At 42.5% G+C, this 26,769-nt stretch overlaps 1 protein-coding gene and 1 long non-coding RNA gene across 5 annotated transcripts in view; one reads left to right on the top strand and one right to left on the bottom strand.

The window, feature by feature from the left end:
* The window catches only part of SIL1 (SIL1 nucleotide exchange factor), a 279,698-nt gene that overhangs the window by 31,819 nt on the left and 221,110 nt on the right, over nucleotides 1-26,769 (bottom strand). The gene's annotated exons all lie outside the window — the stretch shown is intronic.
* LOC306663615 lies at nucleotides 2,184-8,548 on the top strand. Its single transcript, XR_013764489.1, has 2 exons — nucleotides 2,184-5,885; nucleotides 7,020-8,548. It is a non-coding gene; the product is annotated as an uncharacterized lncRNA (long non-coding RNA).

The raw sequence follows: 26,769 nt of genomic DNA, 5'->3' as shown, positions 1-26,769 counted from the left end.
TTTTTTTTCCCCCCTTTCTTCCGGGGTGCTTGGGATTCGAATCCCAGCCCTTGCACATGATCAGTAAGCACTCTACATGATGACCTATCTCGTCAACACTGAATGTGCTATTTATTGGGGCTCTTCATCCAGTCAGTTGGTTAACGTGTAGTGAATGCACCCAGCATGTACAGGTTCCTCAGTTAAGCATCTTGGAGCCAGAGCAAAGAATGAAAATAGTTCTTTCCCCTACTACACCAAATAAACAGTCAACAGAGATGTGAAGAGAGAGAAATGAGTCACTATGTGAGAAGGTCATCTGAACAAGGCTCAGCCAGGAAGGCATCAGAGAAGAATGACCTTGGCAAGATCCAAAGTCATTCAGATGAGAAAAGTTAAAATTCGGTATGTATTGCCCATTGAAGTCAAATAAAAAAATCCACTTATTTCCCAAATAAAATGTTAAGAATCACCTTCCATAGACCATTTTAACTCTATTTCTGATAAATCATTAAAAAGCCTTCTACTGGAATCACTCTAATGCCAAAGAAAAAGTTACACTCACAAAATAGTTAATGTCAAAATGTAAATGGTTTGTTTAAGATTCAGCAATTGTTGCTGAATCAAACACAAAATCTCTATGGCTTGAATAGCAAGGGAGACAAAAGGCTTGACTAAAAGTGCTCGTTACAGACTGTCTGGCTGAATTTTAGATTGCAACTTAAAAGAAAAAAAAACATTAAACCAGTTCAAGTGTGAATTGACATATGCACAGCAGTTTCAGCTGCCTACAAATGGGGCAAGGACACAGCCTGAAAATGACTTGTACATGCAATGGCTGAGTATGGGCCTGGGCTCGGACCCCAGCTTGGATCCAGGTCCAGGGGCAGGGGCTGGGGTGAGCAGAACCGTGGACAAGAAGGCGCTAGAGTACAGGGCCCCACCAGGGGCTTAGAGGGCACCCCCAGTGAGCTTTTTCCTGCAAGAAGGCACTGGGTTGAGAATAGTCAAATGGTAGGACTAGCTCATTCCTGACTGAGGGGGAGGGAAATAGCAGTTTCTTGCTCTCCTCTCCTTTTCTAGCATTGTTTGTCAGATACTTACATGAGCCACAGTGGGACTCCTGCCTGCCAAATCTAACTGTAGGCCTGGTGACCCCCACTGACCTCAAGTCTGGTCTTTTCTGGTAGGTTTGTAGGGTGTTGAACAAAAACCTTTGTCTAAATTCTTGTGTCCATTGGGCTATAAAAGTGTTTAAAATTTTACCACCTGTGATTTCTTTGAGTCTTAAAGACAATTCTGTATTTCAAAGTCCCCAATTAAAATGCCACTGCCCCTGGGTTTGGAGGACCAGTCATGTGTAAGTAAGGTGACCACATAATTTATTGTCCAAACTGGGACAATAAGAGTAAAAGGGCACAAGGACAAGAGGTATAAACAAAACACATGGTCACTCTCTGTATAAGGTTTTGTGTTAGATTCTATGGAAGATACAAAGGTGAATAAAGTACTTTCATGATCCTGGAACCTGAACCTAAAGCCAAAGGGCAAGAAATCCTGGGAACAGGATTAGGCACCTATGGAGGGTGAAATTGGCCCCTAGAGGGAAACATCGTGGCAGTTTAGTAGTAGTAAAAGACATGGAGATGAGATCCAGAGACAGACAAACCTGAGTTTGAATCCTAGACTTACTTTTTACATGACTTTGGGTTAATTAACCTGCTGTTGCCTGAGCTTCCTCATCAGTAAAGTGAGAATTACTTGATAGAGTCATTGTAAGGAGTAAATGAGTTTACACGTGACACATACTTTTCATAAGTTCAAAATTATTATTGGCATTATCAGGACTGGATGCCTACTTAAAACCCCAGCTACTTCTGTTAATGTTCTGAGTCAGAAGATAAAGGAAAGGCAGGAAGAGAAAAATGCATAATGCATAACCTCCAGACTAACCCTCTAAGGGTTGTTCCAGGGCTGAGCAGTGGAAGGGCCTCAGCTGCAGCTACTCCTGAAGAGTAGACCTGACAACCAGGCTACCTTGTTCTTAGTGCCTCTCCTGTTGGTATTAAACTTCACACACACTGACCCAGTCCATCCACTGCTGTCCATCCTCAGTTCCCAGAGGCAAATGCCATCCACCTGGCTTCTCTGAGTCATTCCCTCAAGGAGGACCACAGACAGGAGTGACTTTCCAGTCACTAAAGGTCTCAGATAACACTGTCTGGTAGGCAGTAGTATATCCTCCATACCCTCCTGGGCCTATGATGACAGAAATACAAAAATAAGGGCAGCCCCTTCTAGTCATGAGGAAGGGGGTTTCTGGAGTACCTCTAGTCAATGACTATCAAGTGCTTCTCAAATTTTAGCTCATGCAATCCCATATCAGCTCAAGGCAGATACGACACCCCTTTCACTAATTTCACAAACTGAGTCCCAGAAAGTGAAGCAATTTTCCCCAAGGTCATATATCTAATAAGGGGCAGAGTCATGAAAGCTCTGGAATGGGAGCTAAGAGACCTGGATTCCACTGGGCATACACCACAAACTACTAGCTGAAAAGCCAGGAAGAAGTCCTTCACTGATCTGTACTCCTATTATTTGTCAAGAAGTCAGGCTGCTTCACCAAAAAGGGCCACTCCAAGTACCAAACAAGACAGACAAGTGAAATCACTGCAAAAGAGTTAAACATTACAATGTTGCTGCCAACATCCTCCATCATTCAGTTTTGGAGCTGGACCCAGAATGGAGGAGAGACTGGTTCCCTGGACTGTGCCCTCCCCAAACTCTGGATACACTGGCTCAAGGCAATGGAAGAACAGTTCTTTAGCAGTGGTTTTCAAAGTCTACTCTTGGACCAGCAGCATCAGCAGTATCTGCAAACTAGGCAGAAATGTAAATTCTCAGGCCCCAACCCACTTTATTAGATCAAAAACTATTTGGCTATCTGCATTTTAACAAGCCTTCCAGGTGCCTCTGATGTATGCTTAGGTCTGAGGCCCACCAGGCGAGAGAATATCCCCGGACAGATAACAAGCTGGGCTCTCTCATGCTCTGGCCAGGAAAGGTGCTTCAAGGGCCTAAGACCTGCTTCAAGGCCATGAGGGCCACTGCCAAGAAGATGAAAAGCTCCCAGTAAAATCCAGACCTACATGGCCACACTGATCAAAATACAATAAAGAAGAAAGTAAGAAATCTGACAAAAGGAAAACGCAGCTTCGATGGGGGACAAAATACAACAATCTTCTGTGGGAGATGAGAAGCATAAAAGGGATGTTAGATGTTCAAAGAACCAAATGGCAAAATGACAAAAAAAATATAAGAATAAAGACAGAGTGTGGACATCAATGCCACACAGCCCTCAGCCTAATGATGGCAGTAGCATGGAACAGCAGCACCCCCAGACTACAGCCTTTCTCCCCCACTCTCAACATGACAGCCTATATAAATAGAGTCTTGAGGGAAAAATATCAGCAATTAGTCACTGAATCTTGCTTGCTGGAATGAAGGAAAACTTGCAGAAAGTCACCAGAGCCTCTGGTGGGAAAACCTCAGCTAAGGAGGCCATACAGACAGGGTGAGAGCATAGTCACAAAGGGTGAAGGCCTGTGGGCTGTTCCTGCAGCGTTTGATGCCTGCCAAGTCTTAACCTGGAAGGGAAAAAGGAGGGCCTGGCTACCAGGCTATAATGAGCTCCAAACTGGGCCCACATGCAGGTCAGAAAACCTTTAATGTGGGCTTGGGCCAGACAGGGCCAGGGCCAGGTGGAAGGAAGAGATGGCCCAGTGAAATAGACACTTCTGGGGACAGTGGGCACCTTGGGGGTTAAGTGGCACAACACAAAGCTTCTGAACAAAAGTGTCTCTATCACAGAAAGCCTATTTGCCACATTCAGGTCCTACCCAGGCCCCTGAGGGTCCATGCTTTGGAAGTGGTAACAGTAGCAGCCTCTGTGGTTCTAATCATGAAATTTACTGAAAATGACCATCAGGACCTTCCCCCAATGACTTTTTCATCTTGAAAGTGCTGTGCTCTCTACTGCCTCTGACTGGAATGCCCCACCCCCATCCCTGTCTCCATCTTTAGCTGGCTGATTCTTACTCCTCCAAGTCTCACCCCCAAACACTATCTTCTCAGACATATTCACAGACCACCTTACCTTCACAGGGCTCCTGTTATGCTTTCCTAGGGCTCTTGTTCTCCTTCAGTACTCATCAGACTGATCAAAGTCTGCTACCCCTGCTAAGCCAGGAACTCCCTGGAGGATGCAGACGGTGCCTTAGCCCTTGTTCATCTACAACCTCACTTGAGATGGTCTAGTCCAATGGCTGGCATGTAATTAAGAGGAGATGACTGAATAGATGAGGTCAGACCTGTGCCCCTTCCCTGCTAGGACACTGAGACCTGTAATTAGATATGGAGGTTGGCAGATGACCTCTTGCCCTTCTTATGCACCTTACCCATTCTAAGTGTTCACAGAGGAGAGACTCCAGCCAATGTCCTGAATTCTACCTTCTCCTTTCCTTCCCTCTCACTGTGATTCTCTTAACCAACACCCTCATGCGTCACCTCTGCCACAAATCCCCTGCCTGCTCAAGGAAAGGGATAGAGCAGAGGTGTTCAATGACCCAAGGCACCTTCCCAGGAATATCTACATTTGCCCACAAAGAAAAGTAATACATAAAACCAAGAAATTCATTCCTAATGATATTAATATGATTTGGGGCAGCAGGAGGAGGAAAAAACATTGACCCAAGTGACTTCCATATGGCTCCTGAAATCACCTCCAATAATGCCTACCTCAGGGCTGGGGAGATAGCTCAGCTGGTAGAGTGCTTGCCTTGCAAGCACAAGGCCCTGAGTTCGATCCCCAGTACCCCTCCCCCCAAAAAAATGCCTGCCTATATACTATGTATAAAACCATCCCTGACTCACTCCCCCTAAGGATAGGTAGCACTTGCCAGTCTTGGCAGGATATCCCATAGACATGTCCAGTGTCACCTGCTTTTTCAGGCTGACCTCACTGGCCTACCCTCTTTGACAACACAGCTCTGGCTGAGGAACAGAACCCTTCTGCTTTCTTTGCTGGCACTTTATGTGTTTTCCAGACCTCTGTCAGGTCAGCATGGCCTTAGAGATGACCACTCTCCTTCTACAATGCTCCAAGCTCCACCAACCACTGCTCTAAAAGTCACTCATAGTCAGCTCTTCCTGGGAGCCTGATAGACTGGCTGGTGCTGGACAGTCACTGAGGAGGTGGCACAGAGCCACAGAGAGGAGTAAGAACACTGGAAGAGGGCAAGGTCAAGTTGACAAATATCATACAATGAGAAAGAATTGCATGAACTGCAGTGACATAATGTAGCATAACAGATGGATAATTAGATTTATTCTAAGAGCTGTAAAAGTAAGTAATTAAATAAAAATATGGAACAATCAATCTGCCACAGAGAGACACCTAACAGCCTCACAAGGACCCTGCAGCTGGCACAAGCAGCCTGGGAGAGAAGCAGCGGGCAAGAACCTCTAAAGCTGCCCTGATGTTTTAGACACAATAAATTTAGCACCAGCTCAAGATGGGCACAGGGGACAGCCTGGTCGCAGACAGAAATAATCAGACTCATGGCTGCAAACCATGTTGTGCCATGGATAGTTTCCTGTCTACATCTGGAAGATGGCAGCCTGAGGTAGGCCAATAAACTCCCTACCACCATGGTTGGCAAGGCCCCTGGAAAGCAAGACTGACAGATTGTATGTATCTTTGCAGAAGCAGAGGCAGAGAGGAAGAGAGACAAAAAATGAATGCACAGATGACAGGATTCACTGTCACCACAGAGACAGGCTGAGAGATCCAGATCAGGCCTCCACTCTTCTCCCAGAGGAGCACATGATGAGGATGCAGTCACCATGTAAGAAACATGAAGCAAACACCTAATGTATGCAAAACACTGTTAGGCATCAAGGAAGAGGCTTCCCCAGACATGAAATTAGTTACCTGGAAGCAAACAGATCCTCTGGAAGCTGTTTTGTATTTGTCAGGACTCTGTTTTTAAGTGACCAAACCAAATTCAAACTCATCTAAGGAAAACTGGAGTTTACTGGGTTCCATTATGAAGAAGGAGGACAAAGTTTAAAGCACAGCTGGTTCAAACAATGTGCCAGGGTCCTCCCAGGCTGCAGCTCTAGGTTTGGCTTCCCTCTCTGGACATGGTTGCTTTCTCTGGGCAGGGATGAGTCTGATAGCCACTGGCAGATGCTAAACATACCAATCCCAGCACAAAGAGAGCTTCTCCTTCCCAAATGGGATTGAATTCCAGGAAAAGACTTTGGTTCTGCTGTGTCACATGGCCATCCCTGAAACAATCATTGTACAGATGGAAGGGGCACTCTGAAGGGCTAGTATAGGTCAAATGACCAACCCTAACTGGGAAGGGAGCTGGTGGGGCACAAAGATCAACGGCTTCACCAGAACACATGGTACAGGTGAAGAGATTCCCAAAGGAAAGAAAGTGTGTGTGTATGTGTGTGTTTTCCCAAAGAGGGGCATAAAAGAATGCGTTGAGAGACCGAAAAACAACATAAACTAAGAGCCTTCAGAGCCCATCACACTAAGTCTGTTTTGTTTTTGTTTGGTTAGTTTTTGTTGTTTTGTTTTGTTTTGTTTTTTGGTATGGGGGATAGAACCCCAGGGGCACTTAACCACTATGCCACATAGCTAGCCCTTATTTGTATTTTATTTAGAGACAGGGTCTCACTGCATTGCTTAGGACCTCACTAAGTTGCTGGGGCTGGCTCTGAACTCACACACAATCCTCCTGCCTCAGTCTCTCGAGCCACTGGGATTACAGCCAGTGTAGCTGGCTCCACCACACTGATTTCAACCACCTGAGGCCAAAGTAGTAGATAACAATTGGCTGTTTGGGTCTGGAATGGGAGGCAAGTCAGGTCTCCAACAATTTGGCTGGGGTTCTTGTTGCAAAGATCTAGTCTGAACTTACCAACTGGAAATAATCCTAAAGCTCTGCTGCTTGTTCCTTTAATAGTAGCTCATCTCGACACATGGCAGCCGCCATTTTGAGACAACAGCCAGGACCTGTAGGATCCCTGGCCGGACTGACTGAGCCCTGTATCCAGGACCCCACAGCCCAACTGACCACTCCCTGCCTCCAGGGCACTCAGACTGACTCAACTGCTCACCACGACCAGGACCCCAGACTGACTGCACCCCACAACCAGGACACTCAGACTGACAGACTGCACCCCACCTCCAGGATCCCGCAACCAGACCGACAACACCCCACCTCTAGGACCCCCTGCCCGACCAACCGCACCCCGCCTCCAGGACTTCTAACTGGCCACACCCACACCCCGAGCTGCAGCTCTCCATTTGATAACACATTTGGAAGCCAGAGAGGCCAACCTGGATAATCCTGGAAGCTGTGTCTCCCATCTTTAGGTGGGGCAAATCCCATCCTGAGATTCCAGCAGGACTGGAAGCTCACTGTCAGATACCTCTCATACATCAGACTACTGAAGACCGGGAGGTTTGAATACTATATGACTGTTATAGAGTAGATTTTTTTTTCTCCTTCTTGGAAAATTTTAAGTTTTTATTTCTTTACTTTTCTCACTCTCTTTTCCTTCTGTTCCCTCAGAGTCTCTTTCTCCCTTTTCCATGCTAACAACTGACTTCTTTTGATTACACTATCACTCTTTCTATGATCTAGAACTTCTATATATTCTTTTCTTATCCCATTAACAGCTACATCCTACACCCCTCCGCATTCTCTATGTCCTCCATTAGAAAACGTAGACTTCATTGCAAATCTATTTGTTATACTGAAGATAATAATTGAACTCATTCTGTTTATTATGACAATATTGTTAACATCCTCATAGGGGCTATTTGGTTTCAGGATGCATACTGTCTGAACTGGGCACTGCTAATATTGATCTCCCCCTTGAAGAAAAGGTTTTGGAAACCTATAGGGTCACTATAAGTCTATAAGGGGGAAACTGCAATACCTCAGATCTGCACTCCTAGAGGGGAAGATACATGAACAACATGAAAAAACACGGGAAGAAAATGATCCAAACAAAACAACATTCTATATTAACAGAATCCAGTGACAGTATGATAGAAGAAATGTCAGAAAAAGACTTCAGATTATACATGATTAAAATGATTCCTGAAGCAAAGGATGAGATAAGAGAGCAAATGCAGGCAATGAATGATCGTACCAATAAGCATCAAAAGAGCAACTGCAGAAAGCAAAAGATCATTTCAACAAAGAGATAGAGATTCTCAATAGAGATTCTCAAAAAAAACCAACAACAGCAACAACAACAACAACAACAACAAAAAGGAAACCCTTAAAATGAAGGAAACAATAAACCAAATAAAAAACTAAATGGAAAGCATCACCAACAAATTAGACCACTTGGAAGATAGAACCTCAGACAATGAAGACAAAATATTTAATCTTGAAAATAAAGTTGCCCAAACAGAGAAGATGGTAAGAAATCATGAACAGAACCTCCAAGAACTATGGGACAGCATGAAAAGAACAAATTTAAGAATTATCAGGATTGAGGAAGGCACAGAGATACAAACCAAAGGACGAACAACCTATTCAATGAAATAATATCAGAAAATTTACCAAGCCTGAAGAATAAAATGGAAAATCAAATACAAGAGGCTTACAGAACATCAAATGCACAAAATCACAACAGATCCACACCAAGGCACATTATAATGAAAATGCCTAACATACACTATAAAGATAGGATTTTGAAGGCTGCGAGAGAAAAGCATCAGATTACATATAGGGGGAAACCAATACGGATATTAGCAGATTTCTCAACCTAGACTCTAAAACCTAGAAGGGCCTGGAACAACATATTTCAAACACTGAAAGAACATGGTTGCCAACCAAGAATCCTATACCCAGCAAAACTAACCTCCAGATTTGAAGATGAAATAAAATCCTTTCCATGATAAACTAAAGTTAAAAGAATTTACAAATAGAAAGCCTATGCTACAGAATATTCTCAACAAAATATTCCATGAGGAGGAAATGAAAAACAACAATGTAGGTCAGCAAAGGGTAGAAATACCTTAAAGGAAAAACCATTTGAAAGAGAAACCAAGTCAAGTTAAAAAACAAAAATAAGCCCAAATGACTGGGAATACAAATCATATCTCAATAATAACCCTGAAAATTAATGGCCTAAACTCATCAATCCAAAGACATAGACTGGTAGATTGGATTAAAAAGAAAGATCCAACAATATTCTGCCTTCAACAACTCATCTCATAGAAAAAGAAATCCTCAGACTAAAGGTGAAAGGAAAGGAAAAAAATCAACCATGCACACTGACTCAGTAAAAAAGAGGGGGTTTCCATCCTTACATCAGATAAAGTAGACTTCAAGCCAAAGTTAGTCAGAAGGGATGAAAAAGGACATTTCATACTGCTTAAGGGAACCATAAATCAGGAAGACATAACGATCGTAAATATTTATGCTCCAAACAATGGTGCATCCATGTACATCAAACAAATCCTTCTCAATTCCAGGAATCAAGTAGACCACAACACAATAATTCTGGATCACTTTAACACACTACTGTCACCACTGGATAGATCTTCTGAACAAAAACTATACAAAGAAACCACAGAACTCAATAACACAATCAATAACCTAGACTTAACAGTATTATACGGAATATTCCATCCATCAACAAGCAAATTCACTTTCTTATCAGCAGTACATAGATCCTTCTAGAAAACAGACCATATATTATGCACAAAGCAGCCCTTAGTAAATGCAAAAAAACAGAGATACTGTCTTGTATTCTATCAGATCCCAATGGAATGAAATTAGATATTAATGACAAAATAAAAACCAGAAATTACTCCAACACCTGGAGACTAAATAATATGCTGTTGAAAGAAACATGGATAACAGAAAACATCAGGGAGGAGATAAAAAAATTCTTAGAGATAAATGAGAATGACAATACAACATATCAAAATCTCTGGGACACTATGAAAGCAGTACTAAGAGGAAAATTCATTGCATGGAATGAATGCATTCAAGAAGATAATAAAAAGTCAACAACTAAATGACCGAACATTACAGCTCAAAGTCCTAGAAAAAGAAGAACAGAACAACACCAAAAGTACTAGAAGACAGGAAATAATTAAAATCAGAGCTGAAATCAATGAAATTGAAACAAAAGAAATAATTCAAAAAATTGACAAAACAAAAAGTTGGTTTTTGAAAAAAGTAAACAAAATAGATGAACCCTTAGCCACACTAACAAAAAAAAGGAGAGAGAAAACTCAAATTACTAAAATTTGTGATGAAAAAGGAAATATCATGACAGACAACACTGAAATACATAAATAATGAGAAGCTACTTTGCAAATCTATACTCCAACAAAATAGAAAATACCGAAGACATCGACAAATTTCTAGAGAAATATGATCCTCCCAAACTGAACCAGAAAGAAATACACAATTTAAACAGATCAGTACCAAGCAATGAAATAGGAAAAGCCATCAAAAGCCTACCAACTAAGAAAAGCCCAGGACCAGAGGGATTCTCAGCCGAGTTCTATAAGACCTTCAAAGAACTCATTCCAATACTTCTCAAAGTATTCCAGGAAATAGAAAAGGAGGGAACACTACCAAACTCATTCTATGAAGCTAATATTACCCTCATACCCAAACCAGACAAAGACACATCAAGGAAAGAAAATTTTAGACCAACATCCTTGATGAATATAGATGCAAAGATCCTTAACAAAATCCTGGCAACCCATATCCAAAAACATTTTAAGAAGATAGTGCACCACAATCAAGTGGGGTTCATCCTGGGAATGCAAGGTTGGTTCAACATCCGGAAATCAATAAACGTAATTCACCATGCCAATAGACTTAAGGATAAGAACCACATGGTTATTTCGACTGACGCAGAAAAAGCGTTTGACAAAATACAACACCCCTTCATGCTCAAAACACTAGAAAAAGTAGGGATAGTAGGAACATACCTGAACATTGTAAAGGCTATTTATGCTAAGCCTATGGCCAATATCATTCTTAAAAGAGAAAAACTGAAAGCATTCCTTTTAAAAATGGGAACAAGACAGGGATGCCCTCTTTCACCACTTCTATTCAACTTCGTTCTTGACATACTAGCCAGAGCAATCTGACAGACTAAAGAAATTAAAGGGCTACGAATAGGAAAAGAGGAACTCAAGCTGTCACTATTTGCTGATGACATGATTCTATATTTAGAGGATCCAAAAAACTCCTCCAGAAAATTTCTAGACCTCATAAATGAATTCAGAAAAATAGGACATAAAATCAACATGAATAAATCTAAAGCATTTTTATACACAAGCGATGAAACCTCTGAAAAGGAAATGAGGAAAACAACTCCATTCGCAATAGTCTCAAATAAAAAAAAAAAAAAAACTTGGGAATCAATCTAACCAAAGAGGTAAAAGATCTCTACAATGAAAGCTACAAAACATTGAAGAAAGAAATTGAGGAAGACCTTAGAAAATGGAAAAATCTCCCATGTTCTTGGATAGGCAGAATTAATATTATCAAAATGGCCATACTTCCAAAGGCGCTATACAGATTTAACGCAATTCCAATTAAAATCCCTATGACATTTCTCATAGAAACAGAAAAAGCAATCATGAAATTCATCTGGAAGACTAAAAGACCCAGAATAGTCAAGCAATCCTGGGCAGGAAGAGTGATGCAGGAAGGATCACTATACCAGACCTTAAACTCTACTATAGAACAAGAGTAACAAAAACGGCATGGTAATGGCACCAAAATAGAGAGGTAGACCAATGGTATAGGACAGAAGACACGGAGACATACCCACATAAGTACAGTAACCTCATTCTGGACAAGGATGCCAAAAACTTACAATGGAGAAAAGATAGCCTCTTCAACAAATGGTGGTGGGAAAACTGGAAATCCATATGCAGTAAAATGAAACTAAACTCCTATATCTCATCCTGTACAAAACTCAACTCAAAATGGATCAAGGATCTAGGAATTAGACCTGAGACCCTTCACCGAACAGAAGAAAAAGTAGGCCCGAATCTCCATCACATCAGCTTAGGACCAGACTTCCTTAACAAGACCCCCATAGCACAAGAAATAAAAGCAAGAATCAATACATGGGATGGATTCAAACTAAAAAGCTTTTTCTTGGCACAAGAAACAATTAATAATGTGAAAAGAGAGCCTACAGAGTGGGAGAAAATCTTTTCCACACACTTCAGACAGAGCACTCATCTCCAAAGTTTATAAAGAACTTAAAAAACTTTACACCCAAAATACAAAGAACCCAATCAATAAATGGGCTAAGGAAATGGGCAGACCCTTCACAGAAGAAGATATACAGGAGATCAACAAATATATGAAAAAGTGCTCAGCATCCCTAGTAATTAGAAAAATGCAAATTAAAACCACCCTAAGATATCATCTAACTCCAATTAGAATGGCTATTATGAAGAACATAAGCAATAATAAGTGTTGGTGTGGATGTGAGGAAAGAGGCACACTCATACGTTGCTGGTGGAGTTGCAAATTGGTGCAGCCACTCTGGAAAGCAGTATGGAAATTCCTCAGAAAACTTGGAATGGACCCACCATTTGACCCAGCTATCCCAACTCCTTGGTTTATACCCAAAGGACTTAAAATCAGCATACTACAGTGATGCAGCCACATCAATGTTCATAACAGCTCAATTCACAATAGCTAGATTGTGAAACCAACCTTGATGCCCTTCAACTGACGAATGGATAAAGAAACTGTGGTATATATACACAGTGGAATATTACTCAGCCATAGAGAAGAATAAAATGATGGCATTTGCTGGCAAATGGATGAAGTTGGAAAATATCATGCTAAGTGAAATAGGCTAAGCCCCCAAAACCAAAGGCTGAATGTTTTCTCTGATAAGTGCATGACAATATATCACAGGGGTGGGGTAATGGGAGGAAGAGAAGAATGAAGGAACTTTGGATGGTGTAGAGGAAAAAGCGGTGGGAGGGACTGGGAATGGAAAAACAGTAGAATGAAACAGACAGTATTACCATATATATATATGTATGATTACATGAATGGTGTGAATCTACATTGTGTACAATCATAGAAATGAAAAGTTGTACCCCATTTGTGTACAATGAATCAAAATGCAGTTTGTAAAAATAAAAAAGATTTTAATAAAAAAAAAAAAAAGAAAAAAAAATAGTAGCTCATCCCTATAGACCTGTCCCCACAGACCAAGAACAGGACTATGTGGCCATGAAATAGCTTTGCTTAGGAAACCCACACAGTACTAATGTGTACAGAGGGGTCCCAGGCAACTGACTACTTGAAGGGCTTCTATACCCACTAACTTCATCTCCTTCGCAGAACGCTGACCACAGGGAAAAAACTCACCCCAACATGGAAACCTCAGCACCTTTGAGGAGGGTTCATGGTGAGGATGAATTGCTCTGATTCACACCCTGTGATTCCACAGGGTCTACATCCTCAGAGGGGGAGCTTGGAGCCTTAGCTACAGAAGTAAAAAAAAAAATAAAAACAACCACATCCTCACTGCCACAAAAGCTGCCTCTTTGTCTAGTACTTAGGACAAAAGATTCAGGGGTCTCCCTGCAATCTGATTTGAAGGAAGAGCCAACCCAGGTCTTCCTTCCTCAGCTCCAGGGCACAATGCACACTCTTCTAACTCCCCCATCGGGCTCCTGTCAAAATAGCCTTAGCCATCTCTCTGGCTAATTATCAAAACAACTTCCCTTCTTGAAAGTCTCTAGGGCCTCAGGCCTCCTTCAGGATATGCAGATGACATCCTTCCTCCAAGTGTCCAGGAGAGCTCTGTCAGGGTGCCTAAGGAAAACTGAGACATGTTCAGGATGCCTCTTTGTTCTAAGATCATCTGAGGTCAGGGCATCACGAGGGCTCCTCAGGAGTCAGACCCAACAGAATCATCACTAGGCTTCAGATCCTGGCCTATTCTGAAGTGAGTCCTTCAACTTTACCATGGACATGGGGCCTGCCCTGAGCAGTGGTGCTAGCTAGAAACTGGACACCAAATGCTTTTTGTCACCATTACCTGCCCAGTGAGGCCTTTCCTAGAAATGCAGGAAAATGAAGATTGGCTCCCACATGGAGCAGTTAAAGGCTCTGGCTATGCCTGGTACTTGGAGCCATGTTGGAAGGTCAGATCACTGCAGCCATGCTGGCCCAGATGCAAGAACTTTGAGCCAAGCTGATGAGCAGTTTGCCCATAGATGGCCCTCTGGTCTGGAGCCCTCTAAGCTGGCTCTGCTCCTCCTGGACATGCACCACAATTTAATGCTGCTGTCAAGGAACCCAGAACAAAGAAGTTCCTACTTCCCACTTTGCCCTTGCCTTTCCCTGGCATAAGCTGGAACCAACTGCCAGTCCAAACCTAGAATGAACCTCAGTAACAACAAACCCCAAACTCAGCTCAAACAACTTTTTTCAAGTTATACTAAATGAAAGTAACTTTTCAAAATCCCAGAAAGACAGTTCAAACAGCAACTAACCTTCTTGGGCATTCAAAACTATTGAACTTGGATAAACTAAACATATCAAAATTAGTATCCAAACCAAGAATTTGATCTTTCTCCCCACAGGACACTATGTGGGCAACAGTAGGGAAACCCTAGGTCCAGCAGATATAGGGTCTACCATAAGGGGAAGCGAGGGGTAAGAACAGGAGAAAGGATGGCAACTTTGGCTGTGGCACTGGTGATGAGGGGAAAGAAGTCCTGGTTTAGTCACAGTAAGGAGGGTATGGCTCTGAAATGAGCCTGGACATGCTATTCCTAAATTATGTCTAACAGGTACCTGGCTGAAGGGATCTGGAAAACTCCTAGGTTCACCCCAAAACTCAAGCCAATCACAGGTTGTGTGAGGCTAAACTGGCCCACAGAACAACCATGAGAATTGAGATGTAGGATTCAAAGGGGCTCATGCAGGAAAATTCAACAGTATTGATGTCTCAGTTTTATTATTTTATATTTTTTAATTAGAAAATAATGTTTGGGGTCCAAAGGAAAAAAAATCAAGCAGTACAAAAGAGAAGTGAAAATCCATGTTTTTCATATCTCCATTCCCTCAATTAAAAATATACATGCAGTATAAGGGCTGGGGGTGTAGCTCAGTAGCAGAGCACTTGCCTAGAATGCATCAAACCCTTGGTTCAATAACCAGCACCACAAAAATGACAATGAAAAGCACGCACAGCATAAATTTACACATAAATTTGTACCCATTCACCTTTGCTATCCCTGGGCAACTACTAGACATGACATTTTCACACTATAGACCCTGCTTTACAGCAGGGAGCCTCCTCAGGCCTTTTAGGGCAGCCCCTTGATGCCGAATTGAACAGCAAATACAAGGGAAGAGGGGTGGTCAGTCACATGTAAAAGGTCAAGAAGACCTAACATTTCAGAATCAAAACCAAAAAGCTCCTTGGGGAATTGTGAATTTGGCTTCAATACAGTCTTTCTCTCTCTAGCCAGGGAAGAGGGAGGGCAGCCTTTGTAAATGGCTCCTCCCTGGCTCTCCTGCCCTGCAGCTGGCAGTTTTGCCTCCCCAATTCATCATCTGAGGCCCCCATTCTTTGACATCATGCCTGTCACCACCTGTGTCTTTCCCCCTGGGCGTTGCTCTACAGCCTCAAAGTTCCTCTGAAACATCACCGTCGGCAGGGTTGAGCAACCAAGAACAACAGGAGATGACCTCATGGCCTTCACATCCTCATGCCAGCTCCCAATTACTTGTACTGCTGAATAATTGAAAAAGGAGAATAATCCACTCAGCTGATTTGGGAAGCCAGCCAGGGACACAGATTATCTCAGAGTGAATTATTCACAAGAGGGATAATTGGGAGTTGCCCAAACTTCTATTTGTGGCTCCAGCATCACATGAAAGGACATTTAATATGGAAAGTATAAACACTAGAAGAGGGAAGGAGACCTAGCTCCCAGGCCCTGATCCTTCATGGTACTTGATAAGTTATTGCCCTTCTCTCAATCTCAGAGTCAATGAGCATAACAATGATGATATTACTGTCAATATTATTAGTGACAGCTCATATTGTATGTCCCTACTGTATCTTGTACTCTGTGTTGAGAGCTTTACAGGTTCTGTAATACATCAGCTCATTTAATCCTCAGGTTGCGTCTGTGAAGCACCACTGTCTTCTCCAGATCTCAGTTGAGGGAGCTGCGGTTTGGCAGATTATGCTACTGATCCAGGGATATATGACATCAAGTTTTCTGTCCAGGACCCAGGTCTTACCCAATAAGCTCTGCTGCTACCCAACTCTAACCTCTCCCACTTTGTAAGGAAGAGTGTTCCTTATATTTAAGTTGTGAAGAATGAAAACTGCCCTTTTTAAATATAATACTTCCTTTTACTTTATTCTTGAAATTTCTGGATTTTGAGGTAACAAAACTGGGCCCCTCCTCTGAAAGGTTAGAAGCAGCCTTTGGGAAGAGGCCGATCAGCTGATCAACTCATTTCAAGAAATCCAGAATTTAGATGTACAAGTCATTGGCAGACTTCTAAGAGAATACCATCATCTATCACTTAATCTATCATCATGATCAAAGACTCAAAAATAAAAATGCTGTCCTCCCCCTGACATGAAACCTCTCCAGTCAAAACCTCTTCTGTCAGCTTCAGCTAAGCACTGTGGGGCCAGAGGATGGGGGGAAGGTGTAGGTGCTGCAAATCACTAAGAGCATCACCTCACAGGTAAGTATCTATGAGGGGAATGGCCATGCCCTGTATATCTAAGTCCCCTTCCACAGTGCCAAAACACAGTCACTGAATGCCATGTATGATAGGCAGTTTCCAAAATGGGGCCCAATGATTCTCACCTTACAGAGTTTATGCCTTTGTATCTTTGCCTCACACATTATTCATGACTGAGCTATGTGACCAGATTTCAAGATGAAAGTAAAAGGAAGTATTATATTTAAAGAATAAAGAAGAAATGTTGAATTCTGAGGCTACATCATAAAAAGTTCTTATGTTGTCCATTCTGGAAGAAGTCGTTGGCATGCTTGGATAGCCCTATGGAAAGGCTTATAGAAAGGAACTAGGCCTCTTACCAACAGCCAGCACCAACAAGCAGGCATGTGAATTAAAAACAGATCCTTCAACCCCAATCTCAGCATCTTGCAAACACTTCCAAATTCGTGACCCATAGAAATAATAAGTAATTACTATTGTTTTAGCCCACTGAGTTTAGAGATAATTTGTTAGCTATAAATACAGCTAACAAACTGGACAAGGTGAGAGATGTTCCATAGCACTGTTTTCAACAAATGATGCATCAATGAAAGAACCAGATATGGCATGAAGGCCACAGCCACCAAAGACCCTGACTAAGCCCTTCTGGTCCAGAACATTAAACAAGAGGAAGCAACGACCTTCATGGCTCAGATGCCTCAGCCCTCCAGTCAAGAAAAAACTTTCTGAAAACAGAATGTCCATTCCTCTGTCACCTGTAAGGATGAAAATAATTACAGAAGTTACTCTTACTGAGCACTTATTGGGTGCCCAACATGTGGTGAGTATTCCTCTATTATTTTCTTTACTCTTCACCGTAACTCTCAGAGAAAGCACATAGTAGGCACACAATAAATATTTGTTACAAGTGAAGTACATTAGTTTTCAACTGATCTACATCCTTTAGATACAAGTCCAACATTCTACATTCCATATTACTTTAATATTTGAAAAGCTTATACTGAAAATATATTGCTTGTATAGTCAGAGGAAATTATACTAAACGAAAAAGAAATATTTGCAAAGCAAGCAAGGCTCTAATGACTATGTGCCTTTCCCAGCGAAGCACACCTCCATCTAGAGCTGACTCTGATGAAGACAGGTGGTAATAACACTCTGAGCACTACTTCTGGATACCTACCCTACATAGGTGCTAACATTCCCATTTTGTAGATGAGAAAACTGCTTGAGAGATAATAATTTACCCAAGGGTATAGAGCTAACAAGTGGTAGAGTCCAGATTCAAATCCAGATCACATAGTTCCTGCCTTGTATTCTAAATCACACCACACACACCACACATTGTTTTCATGAACTACCTGGAGCCATAAAAAAAAAAAAAAAAAAAAAAAAAAAAAAAAAACACATTCCAACCTTACCACTGGACTGTGGAACTTCAACGAAACACCTGTGTTGCATACCTTCCTCAGAGGAAGTGGGTGTTCCAGTAGAGGTGGTAGGAGTGCTCTATTCATCTTCAGGCCATGATCAGAAATAGCCCCAGCACTGGAAAACCAGGCAGACACCATGGTCCTGAGCCCGGACAGCCACACTCTCATGATGAAAGTTGCCAAACCCATGGAAAGACATGAAGTATCCCAACTCCTTTTCCTAATCTGGTGAGTAGTTAAGTATTCCCAGTTAGGAAGAGCTATCACAACCATTTGCTATACCACCCAAAATCTTGGAGAGAGGGGATGACATGAACTAGACACCAAGAAGAACTTTCTACCACGACAGATATAAGGAACAAGGCCAGAAACTCTATATTCTTAAACCATGAAGAGTTCCTTCCTACTTATCAACCAGAGGAATTATTTAAAAAATGTAAATCTGATCTTGCTATTCCCATAATTAACGGTCACCAGTGGCCTCCCATTACCCTTAGATTAAAATTCAAATACAGATTATCCTGTGCTCGAGGTGCACTGCCAATTTCCTCAAGCTTACCTCTTATTAGCCTTTCTTTGACTCACCCCATTCCAGTCACACTGGACTCTGGCTGCTTCTGCAACTGGCCAGGTCTGTCCTGCCTTAGAGAAAGAAACTAGCATTGGCTAGTTTCTTTGCCTGGAAAACTCTTAGCCTAATGTGTACATGGCTGACTCCCCATACATTTGCACTGAGGCCAAAATGATAACACTTCACAAAGTCTCCATAATTAACCCATATAAAGTATTCCTATATAAGCCTATTTTCTACATAATATTTATTGCTGACTTTTGGAAACAGCTTTATTAAGTTCACAAATCACAAAATATATCCATTTAAAACAATATATTCACGAAACTGTGCAACCACCACCACAATCAATTTAAGAATATTTTTCTCCCCTACCCAAAAAACCCCATCCATACCTGTTAGCAGTCACTCTAGTTCTCCCCAAGCCCATCTCCCCCTGTGCTGGGCAACCAGTATCTACTTTCTGGCTCTACAGATTTGTATAATCTGGATATTTTATAAAAATGGAATCATTCAAACATGTTTCTTGTGATTGGCTTCTTTCAGTTAGCATGTTTTAAAGTTCATCCATGCAGTTTCATTCATGCCAAGTTTCATAGCATGTATCAGTATTTCATTTCTTTTTATTGTCAAATAGTACTCCAATATATAAATATACCATATTATATTCATTCATTTATAATCTGATGAACATTTGAGTTCTTTCTACATTTTTGGCTACTAATGAATGATGCTGCTACGTACATTCATGTACAAGTTTTTGTGTGGACATGTTTTCACTTCTCTTAGATATTCATCTGGAAGTTAGTTAATTGCTGGATCATATGGTAACTCTGTTTAACTGTCTGAGAAATCACCAGAGTATTTTTCAAAGTGACTGGATCTTTCACATTCCACTGAAAGTATATGAGGGTTCTAATTTCTCTTTATCCTTGTCAACATTTATTATTGTCTGTCTCTTTTGGTAATAGTCATCCTGATGAGGGTAAAGTGTTCTTTCATATCTTCTTTCAATGGTTTTCTACTCCAATACTCTACCTTTTCAAAAATGGGTTGTCTTTGCATTATTGAATTATAAGAGTTCTTAATAAGGCTGTTTGTTGTTGAGTTGTAAGCATTCTTTATATATTCTTTATCAGACAAACTTCTGTTATTTTGTGGGGGGAGGTACTGGGGATTGAACTCAGGGGCATTTGGCCACTGAGCCACATCCCCAGTCCTATTTTGTATTTTATTTAGAGACGGGGTCTGAGTTGCTTAGTGCCTCGCTTTAGCTGATACTGGCTTTGAACTTGCCATCCTTGCCTCAGCCTCCTGAGTCACTGTGATTACAGGTGTGTGCCACCTGTGCCTGGCTAAACTTTTACCTTTTGGGGTAGTATCCTTTGAAGCACAAAAGTATTTATTTATTTGTTTGTTTGTGTGCTTGAAAACAGCTTTTCCAAATTGTTGAACTTAAGGTCATTTTGCCACTAAGCTATATCCCTAGTATCCCCTCTTTTTCTTAAGACAAGGTCTCACTAAATTGCTGAGAAACTTGTTAAGTTTCTCAAGCTGGCATTGAACTTGGGATTCTCCTGCTTCAGCCTCCCTAGTTGCTGGAACTACAGGCATGCACCACCACATCAGGCTAGATACATATTTTTTTAAATGAATGAATGAAATTTTAAGACCAAAAGAAAATGAGTGCTGGTATGGCCTATGAGAGAGCACTTCCTTTCCAGGAGGCAGGGGTGACTAGGATGATACCCAAAATCTTTCCTGGTCTAAAGACTCCATGAAGAGGGAGAGAATATGATCTTCCACAAGAGTAGGGGAAAGAGCATGCTGGGTGTTAGATGCAACCTGAGGAGCATACATCATCATCAAAAATAAACTCCCTCATTTAAATGCTCAGATAGTCATCCTCTCTTCTCAGTCACCCTGGGGAGCCAAAGACAGAACAATAGCTCAGAAATTAGAAAAACCCAGGCAGAGGGGCTCAGCCACAATAATAAAGCTCTCTCCAGAGTCCTTAGCTCAGTGTAACATCCCTAGGCTCCTGTTTTTCAGAACTGGTAAGGCTTGTGTGTCAGTGTGGCTGACAGGCAGAGGTTTTACTGGGGAGAAAATGGAAGTTAAAACTGGCTCCTTACTTCCTTCATTTAGCTTCTGCCAAGAACAACAACAAAAATATCTGAAGAGCTAAATGTCCAAGCCTGGGTACCTCATCAAAACATGTCAGGGATCCTGGACTTGACTACCCAAGGGAAGCATTTTACCAGATGGGCAAAGAGGTTGGAGGTATGTTTGGGGGCTCAAGGTTGGGTGAGTTCTGAACAAGGTAGACAGTTTGGACAACTAATCTGCTCTGAATCCCAGAGCAGTGGGCAGGGTACCCTAATAGACAAACGGAGGTCCTGAAGAAAAGTGTGCAAACTTGTTAGTTGCAGCACCAAAGAAAAAGATTCAAAGACAAGGCCCCTGCCCTTTCATTCCAAGACTTCCACTATATCACCTTTTTTTACCCCCAGTGCTAAGGACTGAACATAAGCCATCCTGTATGATAAGCATTCATAACAGTAAGGCATACCCCCAACCTTATGTCACCTTTTATGAGAGCAAAGGAAAGAAGGGCAGACTGAGTTTCTGAGGAACATGCATGCGCATGCACGCGCACACACAGAGTTGCCTCTGGGAGAGTAAATAAATATTCATGAACAGTTCAGTGTGTGAAAAGCAAGGACAGAGGATGACAAATGATGCCAATTAGAAAGAAAGGGTGGTATATATTTTTAAAGTGGCTGAATAAATGATAAAGAATTGCTTACTAAAAATACTGTGCTTGACCCTCTCCCCAGTGTCGGAGTCCCTTCTCCTGTGCTTAGTGACAACAGGCAAACCCTCCTTCCTGTATAGCAGGTCTGACGCTACCATGGCAGCCTCATGTTTGCTTCAGAGGTTCACCCTGGGTGCCTGTCTGCAGCAATAAAGAGATTTCTTGTGAGAAGCATCCGTGCCCAGGACTACAAGCTGAGACAGGCACTTGTGCCTCAGACGATGCTCTTGTTCTCAGTGATTCCCTAAAGGAGGCCACAATGAGGAGGGGGCAAAGTGAATGAAAGACTCCACTACAGAACTCAACTACAGAGGTATCAGAACCTAATATATCAGAAGGGATGGAGGGAATCCCAAACTAATCTCCCCAGGAAACAGTCTACCTCACAAAGGGAATGTTTGATGAGGATTGTTCAATGGATGGTAAGTCACCGAAATCAAGTTGCTTTTCTGCTTCCACTCCGGATACACATCCCTAGGACTATCCTCCTGGGGATGGTTCTGACCCGTGGCACATGGTAATAAAGGTGAGTGTAAAGCTGATTATGACTCAGGGAGAGAAAACAGGAACTCACATTGTACGTAGTAAGCAAGGGTTGCAGTTCAGGTTCCAAGGCTTGTGTTCTTGCTCATTTGCATACTCTCACTCTCATGCATGATCTGTGTCTCAATATTTATCACCAGTTGGCATGGCACAGTGGTAAGAATTTTCAAATCCCACAGTCTGGTTCTCATCCTGGCACTAACATAGGGTCTAACTGTGTGACCATAGGCAAGAACTTAACTTCCATAAGCCTCGATTTCTTTATGGGTAAATAATTGAACTTATTTTACAATAGTATCTACTTGGCTAGATCCAGTGAGAAAATGCAGTAAACCTCTTAGTTTAAATGTCTGACATATTACAGCAGGCACAACTTAGCTTCTCTTTTTAATTTTTTTTTTTTTAGTTTAGATGGACCTTTATTTTATTACTTTATTTATATGTGGTACTGAGAATTGAACCCAGTGCCTCACACATGCTAGGTACACGCTCTACCACTGAGCCACAACCCCAGGCCTACAGTACTCTTGATTGCCAAGCATTCTTCATTTCTTGGTCTAGACTCTAAACATTTTGAGGGCAGTAACTGTACCAAATGCATCTTTCTATCCTGAGGGTTGAAATTCAGTAAACATTTGTCAAATGAGGTGGCTTCTCTGAGCTTGTATGCCATGGGCAACAAGCACAGCTGCCAAAAGCATTCGTCCAGTTCACTGGCCCCTGTTGAGCTCATTACCTTGATGTTACTCCTCCCAGTCTCAGCAAGGTGTTCAGAGAAAGCAGTATCTGCCCTTCCCAACATGAGGAAAAGGTGAGAATCAACTGGAAAACAAACAGGCATGGGCAGTGTGGGCAGCTCCCCAGAGTGGTAACCTATTGATTTTCAAGTGTCACTATCAATAACAACAACTGGCAGAGAGAGAACATGTTTTTTCCAAGATAATCACAGCATCTCGTAGGAACATCTCATCGATCTCTCCATGGCCCAAGGAAGTATAGGAGAATATTCTCCACTTCTTGGAAGGTCATAAAAAAATCAAGGGGGTTTGACCAAAGTCACTGAATAAGTTAATGGGACTCTGGTGTTCGTGGCCCTCTGCATCCCTGGATGGTATCTCTATTGCCCTAGGGCTTCCTCAGTATGTCTCTCTTGAGATGTTTAGCAGATAAAGTTGCCTTTAACAAAACACCCGTGGAGACAAATGGCATCAGGTACCATTCCAAAAAGTATTCTTCTTGGTGAGAGAAGCCCTTAGTCATGATGGTTGCCTGGTTTAGTCCTTTCCTTCCTGTTGATCATTAAGAATCACATTAGCCTAGTAGCCTAGAGGCCAGAGTGCCACATAAAGAGGGGAATAGGGCAAGGACAAGTCCTTTCTAACTCCATGAGACATATAGGAGACATGTGTCCAAGCAAATGCCTGTCCTGCAACCACCCATTCTACACTAATGGGTCTTTTATGTCCCAGCCCTCCCCACAGTGCAGTCACCCATTCACCTAGTCACAACAGAGAAGCCTGCTCCCAAGATGAAAAGAGGAATAGGGAGGCCTGGCAGAAACTGTGAATATGAATGATGATGATGCCCAAGGAAACTCAGTCTCTGTGAGGCACAAGTCTAGTTGGCATTCTTCCTCCCAGACCAGAGATGAATCTTAACCACCCAAGACAAGAGCTTTCTCTTCTGGGAACAGAACAAGTAGCCACTGCACTTGTATGTACCCTGCCCACAGTTCTAGGTATTGAACAGACAGGTGGGACAGGCCAGTCATCGGTAGCATGTATCCTCTTGGAGGTTAGAATTAAAAGCTTCCTGTCAGATTGGGCTGTGTTGGAGGATAAGCCGAGGTAACTAGAATGTTCCCCTGGCCCAGAGGACAGGTTCCAACCAAGATATGGAAAAAGTCAAAGGATAAGGAAGATGAGTGATTTCTCCTCTACTTTATATAAACAACAAGCATAAAGTATCTAGCCTATTCTCTGGTACTGAATGGAGTGGCAATATTTCCAACATTCTAGAAGAAATAGTGTTCAAGGCAGATGGAAGCCAAGATCCAGGCTTAAGAGCAAAAGAAAGCTCTTAGACCCTGGACCCCAAGAATTACATAGTCCCAGAAAAGACTGACATTATATCACCAACCTACATTCTTCAGGTCTCTAATTTACAGAGAATCAGGCCTGGTCCCCAAGTGCCACGCTCCCTTCATCCCTCATACTTCAACAAGAGCAGGGAGGAAACTCTGAGCACTGTTTGCTCCTGGGGCTCAGGCAAGGGTGTGGCATAAGGTACCACTGAGGTTGAACTGAAAAAGATGAACATGCCTCTTAATAAGAATGAAGGCTATATCAGACACCGTGGAATTAGATACTTTTTGCTATTCTTCACAAAGGAGACACTAGCAAAACAGGACAAAATAAGATCTTTTGTGCCTGACAAAACAGTAGCAGTGGAAGCTACAGACAGAGCAGCTAGTCATGCCATGGTAATGGCAGGACATGGCTGTGTGGAATGAGAAGAGAAGCTGACTTCCTGTCTCTACAGTAACCTGAACGTGTGACATGGGCCTTAGTTTTACCATCTCTGATATGGGACTAAGAAACCTTACCTCCTTCACTCGGGGACAGTGCCTTTTAATAAAGTATGTTCAGTTTTGGAGAGTACCAGATTTGAGAAACATCAGCAAGTTTCTTTCTTCCTCCCTCTCTGCCTTGTTTTTGAGATGCTTTCCTGTACCCATTTCCATCTAGGAATAAGTGAGATCCCACTGACCTCCCTGGTTAGCAATTCAACAGGAAAACACCTCCCACGGCAAAATCAAAGTAGACTTCAAGCCGCTTTCCTTGTGGCTCACTCCCATGTAAATGAACTCCCTGCAGCCTGACTCATAGGAACTCAAAATGGAAAAATGAAGAGGAAAAAAAGTACAGTTAAAAGGTAGGGTGAGACTTGCCTATCTGATGAGGCTTCTATAGGCCTACACCAACCACACTGCCAGAGACTTGGCCTGGGCACCAGTTCTTGGGAAACAAGTCAGTGGCACATTTCTCAATCCTGCAAGAAACTCAAGATATTTAGTCCTCTTATTTTTACAGAGAGGGAATTAAAGTCCCAGAGAAATAAAATGATAACTAAATGTCAGTTAGCTATCTATAGACTGTGTCCCAGGTGTCCAGACTCCTGAGCTCATGGCTATTTCAGTCACTCTCAGGGTTTAGGTCCCAAGCCCCACATTCCACCCCATGACCACAGCTAGAGATGGGTGGTGGTGATAGAGGGCTAGTACTGAATTTGGGTTTCTTCCCTTAACTCCTGGTTTGAGAAGTGTAGGCTAGTGGTGAAGGAAAATTCTACACTTTCTTGCTCCTCAGATGATGTTCTGCACTAAAAGGGCCCCTGGCAAGGCACCAGCACCCATTATCCTAATGGCATGAGTGATTAACATCCCTGCAGTTCCCCACAGCACAAGGCCATCTCTCTTCTTTCTTCCTAGATTGCAAGTACCCAAGGGCAGCAGCTGCCCTAGGTGACTATTTGATCCAAACAAAAAAGAATATATCGGCACTCCATGGGTAGGTGCCCGGCATGCTCCCGACCCAGCATCTTTTTCCAGTACCGAGTGCCGCAGTGACAGCCTAGACCCGCTTGGCATTGGGTGGGCGGCATCTCGGCGCCCACATGAGCCAATGGCATCCAGTCCGCAGTGGCTGGGGCCGGGAATGCAACTTTTCTGGACATCCCTCAGCAAAGAGGAAGGGCGGAAACCGCATCCCGGAAAGGTGGAAAGACTCTCTCCCAGTTGGACTGGATGCCTGAGACTTGATTCTTTGCTTTCAAAGTCCCTTTGCAAAAGAGATCTGGAAACAAGTGACAAGGCAGATCTTCCATGTGGGCCAGGCAGAACGATGCACCTCATCAGCTCTGACTGTCCTCCTTGCCTGAAGTACAGCTCTAATTTCTTTTACACTGGATGTATATACAAAACAGGTGGATCCTTGCTGTGTGGATGAGATCCTTTCTGGCGACATGAAAAAATCTCCTCTCGTCCATGTATCTCAAAGAAATTCCACTCCTGAGCAGTGTTGGCACTGGCTAATTGAAGAAACTGAGGACAGAGTCTCCTGGGCACCACCACATGGTCCAATCTATCAATTGTAGGAATTGTAATGGAGAAGGGAAAAGTCTGAGACCATGAAGCTGAATCATTCCAAGCAGAGCTCACAGCCGCTAGCATTTGGAGAGCAATCCTAAGTCACTAGAATCCCCCCAACTTCAGACACTGAGTGAGCATCTCATTCTAATGACATCAAAAAACTGTCATAAAATCTATTCTCCAGCCTGTGGCCACAGCTGATTTGGAGATGTTATAGTCAATTTTATGTGTCAGCTTGACTGCATTAAGGAATATATACATAGTAAAGAGTTATTTCTGGGTGTGACTTTCAGAGGTTTTCTGAAGGAAACCGATGTGTGGTTCTCCAGACTGAGTGGGGAAGATCTGCTGTCAATATGGGTGGCACCATGCAAACAGCAGGAGCCCAGACAGAATCACAACAAAGGCATTCTTTTTCTGCCTTTGGAAATCAGGACTGGGTTTCT

The sequence above is a fragment of the Sciurus vulgaris genome, assembly GCF_902686455.1.
Source record: "Sciurus vulgaris genome assembly, chromosome: 6".
Classification (NCBI taxonomy): Eukaryota; Metazoa; Chordata; class Mammalia; order Rodentia; family Sciuridae; genus Sciurus; species Sciurus vulgaris.
Note: the sequence above shows the minus strand (reverse complement) of the source record. Positions and strands in the feature narration are given on the sequence as shown.